Source organism: Sebastes umbrosus, chromosome 7, assembly GCF_015220745.1.
Source record: "Sebastes umbrosus isolate fSebUmb1 chromosome 7, fSebUmb1.pri, whole genome shotgun sequence".
In the NCBI taxonomy this organism is placed as follows: Eukaryota; Metazoa; Chordata; class Actinopteri; order Perciformes; family Sebastidae; genus Sebastes; species Sebastes umbrosus.
In genome coordinates, this window is record NC_051275.1 from 13,653,405 (window position 1) to 13,665,105 (window position 11,701).

Below are 11,701 nucleotides of genomic sequence, written 5' to 3' on the forward strand. Positions count from 1 at the left end.
CCAAATGATGACACATTTTCTTCATTTTTTTACACTTTGAATTGCATTTAGTCATGTTTTTTTGTGTGTGACTCAGGGACGCCTGTGATTACGAAACATACTGTAAATCTAAAACCATTTACATATAAATCACAAATGAAACATGTAATTTTTACATTTTTTTTTCTGTCATTTTGAAATACAGACAAAAAATGTAAAATTTCTTGAAAAAAACAGTGTATGTTATATTATTATTATTATTATTATTATTATTATTACTATTATTATTACTATTATTATTATTATTATTATTATTATTATTACTATTATTATTATTATTATTATTATTATTATTATTATTATTACATCTCAAATCTGACGTGAAACCGCTGTAATAACACTGTAATTGTCTTTCCAAAATGTAAACAGTCCCAAAAAAAGTAATTCCAAATGATGACACATATTCATCATTTTTTTTCACTTTGAACTGCATTTATTTTGTTATATTCAGGGTCTAAAATTAAGTTTTTTCCTCACGTGCCACTGGCAGGTCACTGAACATTTTTACTAGCCACACATTTTTTTTTGTCTGCCACTTCTGAAATCTATGTAGAACGCTTTAGGTTTTTAAATATGTATCACGATACAGGAGTTATGATTGAGGAGTGGACATAATGCTGAAGTCAGAGCAGGCTGCAACAGGCCCTGATAGTCAGGCACAGTGAAGCAATGACACTTTGAACTGCATTTATTATGTTATATTATTATTATTACATCTCAAATCTGACGTGAAACCGCTGTAATAACACTGTAATTGTCTTTCCAAAATGTAAACAGTTCCAAAAAAAGTAATTCCAAATGATGACACATTTTCATAATTTTCACCAGACAAGACAAACTGACTGAACTGACAGATCTGACACGTTTACAGCCTTGTTTCCTTATCAAAGCTGCTTATACACTTCTGCACTACACTCATTTTTAACAGTCTCTTCTGCACTATATTCACTTCTTTTTTTTTAATAGTCGTGTATCACAGCTGTTACCCTGCACTATATTCAGTTTTAACAGTTTTCTTCATCTCCTTGTATTTTTATATCTGGTATATTTTTTGTACTTTGTACTTTGCACTAACTTTTTTACTGCCTTTTTACCAACATGTTTTGCACTATGGAACTGTGATGCTGGAAACTTGAATTTCCCTCGGGATCAATAAAGTTACTATCTATCTATCTATCTATCTATCTATCTATCTATCTATCTATACATCCTTATAATTTACAGTCTTTAATGCACATGTTGCACCTTTGTCGATACTAATTTATAGTCTTAAATGCAAATTTTTTTGTATTATGTACATATCATCTGTCACTTTATGTACATATTGTAATATGTACATATCTGTTACTGCAGGCAAAATATAAATCCTACTCACTGTACATTCAGTAGACATCTTCATATGTAAATGCTGTACATCCGTTTCCATTTAGGCTATATCCAGCCAGTCAGTGGCGGATTAAAGTGGTCAGGGGCCCCTTTATCTATCTATACATCCTTCTCCCAACGCCGTTCCATCTGGAGGTCCAAGCAATACAGCCTTAAAACCAAGATGCTTTTGTACAACAGCAATGTCAAGTCTGTTCTGCTATATGGCTCAGAGAGTTGGCGAGTGATCAAAACTGATATGAGGAGAGTGGAAGTTTTTCACAATGGATGCCTCAGACGAATATGCCAGATCTTTTGGCCAAATAAAATCTCCAACCACCAACTGTACAAGAAAACCGGTAGCCGGAGCATCATCAGAGAAATTACACACAGACGTCTGAGATGGCTAGGCTATGTGCTGAGATTGGAACAGGACCGGATCCCGAGAGTCGCCTTAAGATGGACACCACCAGGCAAAAGAAAACCCGGGAGGCCCAAATCCACCTGGCGCAGAACTGTCATACAGGAGCTGGACAAGATGAACCTGTCATGGGGAAAGGCCCAACATGCTGCCAAGGACAGAATACAATGGAGAGAGCTCATTGAAGCCTTATGTCCCATAGGGGATGAAGAGGAGTGATGTGATGAGGGGCCCCTAGGCTACTCTTTGTATGGGCCCCCCTCCCTTACTCATCATGCTTTAACGTTACCAGAAAAAAAGTAATTTAGTGGCATGTGTAAAAGCATGCTAGGAATATTACATGGCTCACACATACACACTCGGGGAGCGCAGGCATATACACACACACACACACACACACATTGAGACAGCCTTTAATCTAAACCTTGAAATATCTAGTCAATTTAGAGATTTTCATTAGTAGATCTTAGGTTATGGTGTTCTTTCAGCTGTTACTTATGGGCCAGTATGGGGTAATGTTTTTTTTTTTTTTCTCTGAATACATTTAAATAATTAAAAGTAATTTGGCCAATCTGGGGCCCCTTGGCTGGAAGCCTGATAGTACTTCAGACTGAGTTGAAAACTGTTTATAAGGTATTTTATATGTTCATGGGTTTGTTTGCTTAATGCTTCCTAGTATCATGATATTCAAGAGGAAATTCAGAAAGAAAGAAAATCCCCAAAAAGTACCTGTTTGAATCAACTAATCCAAACCTCTCCTGATGAGGCTACACAGACATGTTTTATTCTACAATGATAAAAAAAAAAGTATAAGAATTAAACAAGCAGGTATTTCTGGGAGTGTATTGACACTTCTTATGGATAATGAGTCTGTAAGATATAGGCTACGTTCCAAATCACATACTTTTTACTTTCAGTACATACTGCAGCTGACCTTAAAAAGTACATATTGTTACATGCAGTATTCATACAATTGGGACGGACTACTTTGACATGATATTGCGCCTTGACCTTTGACCCTACTGCTCATATATCCGCCACGTAGAGGATTGTGAGTCAGAATAGCAAGAAAAGCATGCTGGCTTGCATACTGCAAAATGCGACCGGATGTAGTAGGAGATCCTGGTATCTTTGGCATGGACATACTGAATCTTTATACTAAATATTATGGTAATATGGGTATTAGAACGCACAGGTAGTCTTGGTTTTGATGTCAGAGCTCGTTCTGTTCTCCGCATGTTTCTTCTAACTCCTGATCAATGTGGATCAAACCTCTTTGTATTGTGTGTCAGGTGCCTCATACATTCTAATGTTGAAAGGAAAATTCACCCTGAGATTTAGTAAAGGTCTAAATAATACCAAATGATAAAGGTATTCTAGTCTGTCAGGACAGAACATGTTGGTCTTTAATTAACTGTCAAGTTCTGGGGAAATATCGATGCTTCTTAAGCATAAAGTTAAAACAGTCTAGAAGTACAAAATAAGGCAAGTGTATAGGAAATGAAAGCAAAACAGCAGCATTTAAATCTGTAGGCTAATGAAAACATACAGTATGTAATGCTGACTGAATGTCTAAAAAACGTTCTTTTACATCAGATTCATTCATCATTTATTTCAGCGAGTTATAATAAACTCAGTAACGTCAAACATTTAAAATGCAAAATACAACTTCTGTTGGCACTAACTTAAAAGTTGCAATACTCTTTTACAAGTATATAGTTCATTCAAAATGATTCAAATGCATGAAAATGTACTTAAAGTACCAAAATACTCATTATGTAGAATGGCCCATTTCAGAATCAATGGATTATAATTATTGATGCATTAATGTGTAATAATCACTTTAATGTTGCAGTTAGTAAAGGTGGGGCTATCATAATATAGAAGTTGATTATATTTTGTATTAATAATTTGGATCAGCAAAGTAACTCAGGCGGTCAGCTGTTCTGCAGTGTGACACAGTGAGCACAGGGGGGCAGCACAGTGCCACCATTATCTCCAAACAGAAAGTCTGTCATTACTGCTCATTATGGATCTTTATCAGACCAAATTGTCAAACTTCATGTTTAAATGAAACTGACTCTTATGTTCAGAATTACTGCTCATACAGTGTATGGTAAAAAATCCAGTCAAACATTAAGAAATGAAAAACCGTCCAGTTCTTATTTTGATTTTTCACACTAACTATATTTTTCTGCTTTAATATTAATTTTAACCAAATTCTGTTTTACAGCCTATCAACTAACTTATTCAGTGTATTTTCAAACACTATATTATTTTATTAGGACAATATATCAGCCTGATTCTTTAGCCTTATAAAAGGCGTTTTATTACAATATAAACAGAGATATCTGCATTATTCTGTATTTTATCTTGAATTTACAGTCCACATGCATGAGGACACTTCTGGGAAATGTACACTTTCTTTTGCACATTACATGATGCAGGTAATTATATAGTTTTAAAACAAAGTATACATTAGAAATACAGATACTATTATTAACACATAAATGTCTTATTGATACCTCTAAGGAATATAATCAGTATTGATAACTGTTTTATTCCTACGAAAGTCTGCAATGGCGCTAGCTTGACAAATTCTATGATGCAGTTCCTGCCTGTGACCACTGGAGGACATTCAAACTTGTGATTTTAAATACACAAGTCAAGTTAGCAACAGGCCATTTTTATTTACCAGTTGTTTGACCAGAATCATTTTTTAAGCATTACGCCGAATTCACACCAGGCAGCAGCACGATAATTACATTTTTCTGCAGCCCGGGAGGCGTATTCATGTGTTTCAGGTGGGAAGGAATTCTTTGTAACATAGGTCAACATGTCACAGGATCTGTTTACTGAATAGCTGCGGGTATTTTCTGGCTTCACTTTTCCGATAAATGTTAAACCATTCCCAACTTTTAGTTTTGCCGCACTTCGCCGCAGAATCAAACGGCTGCTGCTCGCTGAGCTCGGGAGCGGCCGTCGCAGCTTTTCATAAATATCGCATGGCGGTTTGTCGCATGCCGCACTTTGCTGCTGCTCTGGTGTGAATTCGGCGTTACCGGTTCCTGAGTCTACCTCTATGTTGATGCTAGGAGATGTTGATCTGTATATTTAAAATCATGAGTGCCCTCTAGTGGTCACTGTGAAGAACGGCAACATTAAATGCGTCAAATTAGCATCAATGCAGCCATGTCGGCGCAGGAAAACGAAGTGGGGTGCTGAGAGAGCTGCAGCACTTTTTTTCTGTAGCCATATTGTTAAACTACAATGGAACTTTAGAAAATATATATCATTAGAACATATTTTATACTGCCTCCACGGAGACTGTCTCCTCATCTCCTGTATGAAATGGCTGTATGCTGCATTATTATTAACTATAGTAACCTGGTTATGGGTCATCCATACACCGCATTCCCTCTTCCTGTCCTCGTAGTTCTCATGCATTAGCTCCGTGTTGTTGACTGTGTTGTTGTGGCTGCTTCGACAAACCGATTGAATTCAAGTTAGCTTTTCTAAAATCAGGATTCAGCTTTCTGAATCTGCTCTTTTGATTTACAGAATATGGTTTTAAGGGGCAAACATTGCCGGAAGACAGCTGTGATTATGTAGGCTATATAATAAAATAATTATTATAGCAAGTTTTGTCTTTAAGTTTTTTTGGGCATTATCTATAGCAATTAATAATTGTCCAAAATGATGTAAAATTGCATAGTTTTGAGTCAAATATTTTCAAATTCCCTGGGGAACACCTAAACCCTCTAAAAACCCAGGGGGAAACCTGAAAATGAGTGTAAAATGTTGTTAATAACTAGCCTTTTAAATATAGATGGTCCTCGTCACTCAAATTATAGCAAAAAACATGAATGTTGTGCAGCATTTATATGGCATCATTATATAGGCTAGACTGACTTTCTCTCAGCACCCCCAACAAGCGTCCATAGCCTACATGAAATGTGTGAAAATATAGAAAATAGCTACAGTTTCCACTGACTGACACCCTTGACAAGGTCACGTTAAAGAAAAGCAGTGCTCCTCTGTTGTTCTGTTAATACAGGGTGGGGTTTCATACATAAACAATAAGTCGGCCTGTTGTTTTCCCTTCTCACCCAGTGAATTTTTGCAGGTCTCCAGCCCACTAAAAGATGCAGACAGAGACTTCAAGAAGAAAATCTTCTCACTTTAAAATGAAATAGGTTTATTTAATTTCAATTTCAGAAGAAATCATCCAGAGAAACAAACCCTTCTCTTTTAATAATCTGCATCTAATAATCTGTAGGCCTACAACAAATATCATCTGTGGCAACAAATAAACAGTCTTTTTAGTATATTGTAAAATTGAGGTTTCTGGCTTTTGGAAACATTACTCACTGAGGATCAAATCACAGCACGGCCTTTGATGAGGGCTTCACTTTCCTGCCAGTGTTAAAACTGGAGCGTCAGATTACAGCCGGCACTCTCACGGGTTTTGTGATGCTGCCCAGATTGTGTGATTTAAATGTCTGTTTGTTGAGTCGGGATGTTTCAGGTCGATCAGATAGAGTCGGCTCTATCAGGCAGATCTAAGTGTGGCGGTTGGTCCTGAGCCATTAAAAGTCTCTGAGCGCAACGACCTGCGGGAGACAGCCACAAAGCTCAGGAGGGTTGCACAGAGGTATGTGTGATAAAGAAAGTTTTCCTGCAAACATGACAACTGAGAGATGAGGTCGAAAATGAGGTGAAATAAGGGAGCTTCTCGTGGATCTTGCTATGATTTAAATGCCATATTATTGCCAAATGTATGATAAAAAATCAACATGACACACAAGAATTGTTTTGGGTGTGTACACGTGTTTTTCACAGACCCACAAGCGTATGATTTCACCTTAGCCTATATCTTAAAGAAAGTCAGGTGACTGAAACACAAGCACAGACTAAACAGTGGCTAAATAGGTCATTTGCTGGGTGGGATTTGTAAAATAAGCAGGACGGTAATGAGTTCACCGTATGTATTCATTTCATGTGCATGTGGCCATCTGATCCTGTTTGTTTTGAATGGCACGTTCACTGAATGGCACGTCTGCTTGTAAGCATTTCATACTTGATTTCAGCTCTACCTCATCAGAGGGAAGCAGTGAATAGCAAACACCTGCAGCCAGATGTGTTTCTCAGGGCTGTTAAGTGTTTGTACGGCTTCAGTTCCGGATCTGAGTCTGACACATGAGGCCACAGGATGAGTCTAAACCGAGTGAGGTATATCACGGGTGGGAAGGGAACAACAATCCAAGCACATAATAGGCTATTCTTATGTGCTGGTACCAAAACATACTTTGTTTTTCCTGAAATCATCACTATTATATTGTTTTTTTCTTATTAAATGTACACAAAAAGACAAGTCATAGACAGATTGCACAGGGTCGGATCAACCCACAGGGAAGCCCCGGGGCAGAAATGAGCTGTGAGCTCCCCACACCCACACATATTCCCCAAACCTATTTTGCCCAGAGCCCCAAAAACCAACCAGTATTTCTGAATAATAAGCCTTTTTCACAGCAGACATCTTGACATTTTGACACTGTCTATGGTACCGTTCTATTCATGTGTCCAAGTAATCCATAACAGATTATTTTCATCCAAATTTGATGCAAAATTGAAACAAATTTCTAGAAAAATGCAGAGTGACATGCAATTGCATCCACTGCTGTTATGTGGCAACGTGTCCTCATACAACGGTTCGTATTATATCTTACGAAAAGTTATTCCTCATTTTTCATTTTCCAGTGACACGTGATGCACGTGTCAATTTCCGATTCCAGTCTTTTCAAAACAAACTTACGTTTAGGCAACAAAACTAGTTAGAGCAAGATTGTGGTTTGGGTTTAAATAACACGGAAGTGGAGTAACTTGAGTTTGGAAGTTACGTAAAAAATAAACCAATGTTGACTTCTGGTTCCATATACCTGGCTCGTTCTCATTCAAAGGGCGTCAAATACCAAAGCTTTATCACGGCCGATGGCGTTCGGTACCGCTGTACAAGGCACCCTTCAGCGCTGGTATGACACGCATCGGGCGTTCCATTAACTATGATCTGATCTGCGGAAACAGTAAACGCACAGGAACAGTGTGCTGGGTCTGTGGTGACATGGTTTAAGGAATGAAAAGACACACACCGGGCGGGTGGGAGGGGAGATGGATGGGTCCAACAAACACAGGGCTTTCATCCAGGAGACCACTGTTTGTATCCCGTGCGTTAAGTTTCACTTTCATGTTTTAATCAGCTGTTTGTTTGTGTCCCATGTTCACGACATTCAGTGTCATTTGCACTGTACAAACGTAGTAATTTTAAGCCCAACCATATAGTTCTATCCTAAACCTAACTATAGTGGTTTTGTTGCCTAATCCTAAAGTGACGCCAAAGGGTGTGATAAAGAGGGGGTATGTGACAATTTGGGACGAGGCCTCCTCGGCGAAAGTCTGGTGCCTTTTGACCCACCGATCCACCCCGACCTCCTCTCTATCACTCTTTACTTCCTGGTTCACAATTACGTGGATTACATACTAATTTATTATATGGGAAATATACGAATTACAGTGCATTACTTTTCGTAGGTATAGCTACGAACGGTGCATGAGAACAGCCTGTACTTGGATAAGAGACAACGCAACAAGATGACGTAATTAAAAGAGGGCCAGTCGTACCTCAAACAATGGAAAACAATGTGGAAAACATGAAGGTAATATGAAATTTATATATATTTCATTTATTAATTTGAGGAAGGTTACAGTCATTGTTCGTCTATTCAGTGGAAGCTTGAGTGACGTTTAAGTCTCATGCTTCGTGTGCTTCATGATTAATTTATTTCCGTTTTCCATTGTCTCTCCACTCAGGTTGTGCAAATTGAAAAGGCACATAAAAACAGGTGGATGAAAACGCCAGCATGCACAATACAGGCACCCTGAAACTGAGGCAGCTAAATGGAATTCAGCCATCTTTATGATTCACACCTGCATTCTTCCGACTGTAACATGTCTAAATGTCCTTTCCTAACCTGAACCAAGCATTGTAGTTGCATCACCTTCATCATTCTACCAAGGACTCTACCGCCATGCTAGCAGTTCTGTGAGGCTGCAATATTCATTGTTAAGGAAACCAAACTGTTACAAGTACTGAACCAACCCGGTCTCACGAGAAGGCGCATAAATAGCACGACATTACACGGACATTCCGCATGTCACGAGGACGCATTTTTGGCTTTTATGTCTCTTGCACGCCACATTTCGCATGTCATTTTTACACCGTGCAACAAAACTACAGCAACGTCCGCAGTTAGGTTGAGGCAACAAAACCACTTAGTTAGGTTAAAATAAGAGCGTAAACTAAGTAAAATGCATATGGAAACAACGTAGAATAAGTACGGAAAAACAAGTGACAAACGTCACTGAAAAACAGGTGACAAAATGTCACTAACAAAAACAAAACACCGGTCTCGAACACCAGTCTCCTGTTTAAAAGTTCTGTGTTTGTTGGACCCATCCACCTCCCCACACACCCGCCTGGTGTGTGTCTTTTCATTCTTTATCCCGCCTATAAGCAGTCTTTCTCACTTTTTATTCTACGTCACTAGCTTTGAGCGTTGCATATTTACGTGAATGTGTTTACATTGCAGTCAGTACAGACTACATAGCAGAACTTCAGGTATCAGTAGATTTTGACACAGTCTATAAGACAGGGCATCAAAGACTAACAAGGTGAAAAAGCTGGAGCCACCTAAGGGCCCGTACCATTCCAGTGTTGTGTTTTACAAGTGTGTATTACCTAAAGATTTGTAATTAAACAAATTACCACTCAGTAATTGTCATCCAGACAGCCTGGGGCCCTGGGGGAAGATGCCTATTTTGCCCGGTTGTTAATTCAGCCGCGGTACCGCAGATGTGTCTAATGCTGCATCTGGTTTTTCAGAGTACGTAAGAGAATGAAGACAGTGGAGGTAAAGAAACTTTGAAACTTCATCTTCTGAGGAAGATCGTGTGATTGGTGTGTTTCGTCAAGATTCAAAGGTGCACAGCAGACAAAACAGGCAGTGAAACTATTTATTGCACGGTATTCTGTCTCATTCTTCTGTTGAAGGAAAGACTTCAAGGCAAAGTAATAAGAAAGAAAGAAAGATAATAAGTTGTTGGTTATATTGTCAATCAAATAGCCGCAAACTAGATTGTTATTGATTGAAACCACCAATCAATTGAGTCAGAAACTGGATTAGTTTTCAGCTATTTCTTCTTGGTACTTTGCATATAATCCTTTCATTCTTTTGTACCATTGCAAATTGAGGTTTGGGCATTTTAAAGGATCAGGCTGGCTCTATTCTATAGTTGTTGTTGTTTTTTATATTCTTATCATTAACACATCCAATGAAAAGACCAAAAGCAAAAAGGAATTGATCCTTCAGTGAAGCATTGCCTGGTATTTATCTGTTCCACAAAGCCCAATGTTGTCCAAAAACTGCTAAAACACACATAAATAAGCCACACTGTTGCACTGGGTGACATTAATGAACATGGGTACTGTAGTTTATTTTGAGTAAATCCAACAAACACCGTCCTGCTGCTGTAAATACAGACTAGAGAAACAAATGTGTGTTAATACGCCACTAAAAATAGTCCCCAACGAAAGCACTATTTACTTCTGTTTGAGTAATATTTGCTAAAAACAATGCCCACCTGCTTTAGGAAACTATTTGGCCTTTTTTTTTTTTTTTTTAAATTAAACTTTATATTTGTGACTTGTTTTTAAAGATTCATGTTTTCAGACAACACATTCTCATCCCAACTCGTCACATACTGACACTTTGTCAGACCCCTTGGCGTCCGTTTTTGGTCACAGTTAACACATGCTTAACGTTGTGAATCAAACTAAAACACTTGCTTAGGTTTATGCAACAAAATCACTTAGTTAGGTTTAGGAAAAACAACATGGTTGGGCTTAAAACAACTTTGTTTACAGTGAAAATGTGATTGACGTTGTGAACACGGGACACAAACGAACAGCTGATTGAAACGTGAAAGTGAAAACTTAACGCATGGGACACCAACAGTAGTCTCCTGGATGAAAATCTAGTGTTTGTTGGACCCATCCACCTCTCCTCCTGCCCGCCCTTTATGTCTCTTTTGCTACACCACCACAGCACTTTCTCTGAGTGTTTACATGGTAGTTAATGGAAAGCCCAGTTCGTCTCATACAGGCGCTAAAGGGTGCCTTGTGCGGCGGTATCGAACGATGACGGCCATGACAATGCGTCGGTATTTGACGCCCTGGGAATGAGAACGGGCTGCTTCAGTAAGAACCAATGTGCTTGGACTGAGTGCTACAAATTGGATTGTAAAGTATCTGGTTTTTATCTGATTATCTAAGTATCTGATTTATTGACAGTTAGAAAACTATTGCTCAAGGCTATAACATCACTCCTCATACCGCTTTGCATAGATCACTTTAAAGGTCAAGAAGTCTGCAGAAGAGGAATATATAATATAATATAACTCTTGTTTTGTTAGATGGATTGCAGTAAAATAAAAGGTTGAGTGGGTTATCTCAGGGCAGAGTAACAAACTATAAAACACACTCGAGGTTCCACTTTTACCTTCTGCAGCGCTGAACACACCAATGAATGCCTTCACTCTAAGTGATGCCTTGTGCATCACAATTACCCACACACAGCCCCGCATCAGACCGTGAGTTGACTTTTATGTTCATGTGAATGTGGGCCACAGCAGCAGCCGATGACAGCTTAATTCGAGGGCTGGGCCCCCCCTGCTGAGGCCCACCGTTTGTGTGAGCTGACAGACGGAGATCAGACCGAAGAGAGACGAGTGGGAACCCTCCGAGTACGCTCAGGTTTCTGG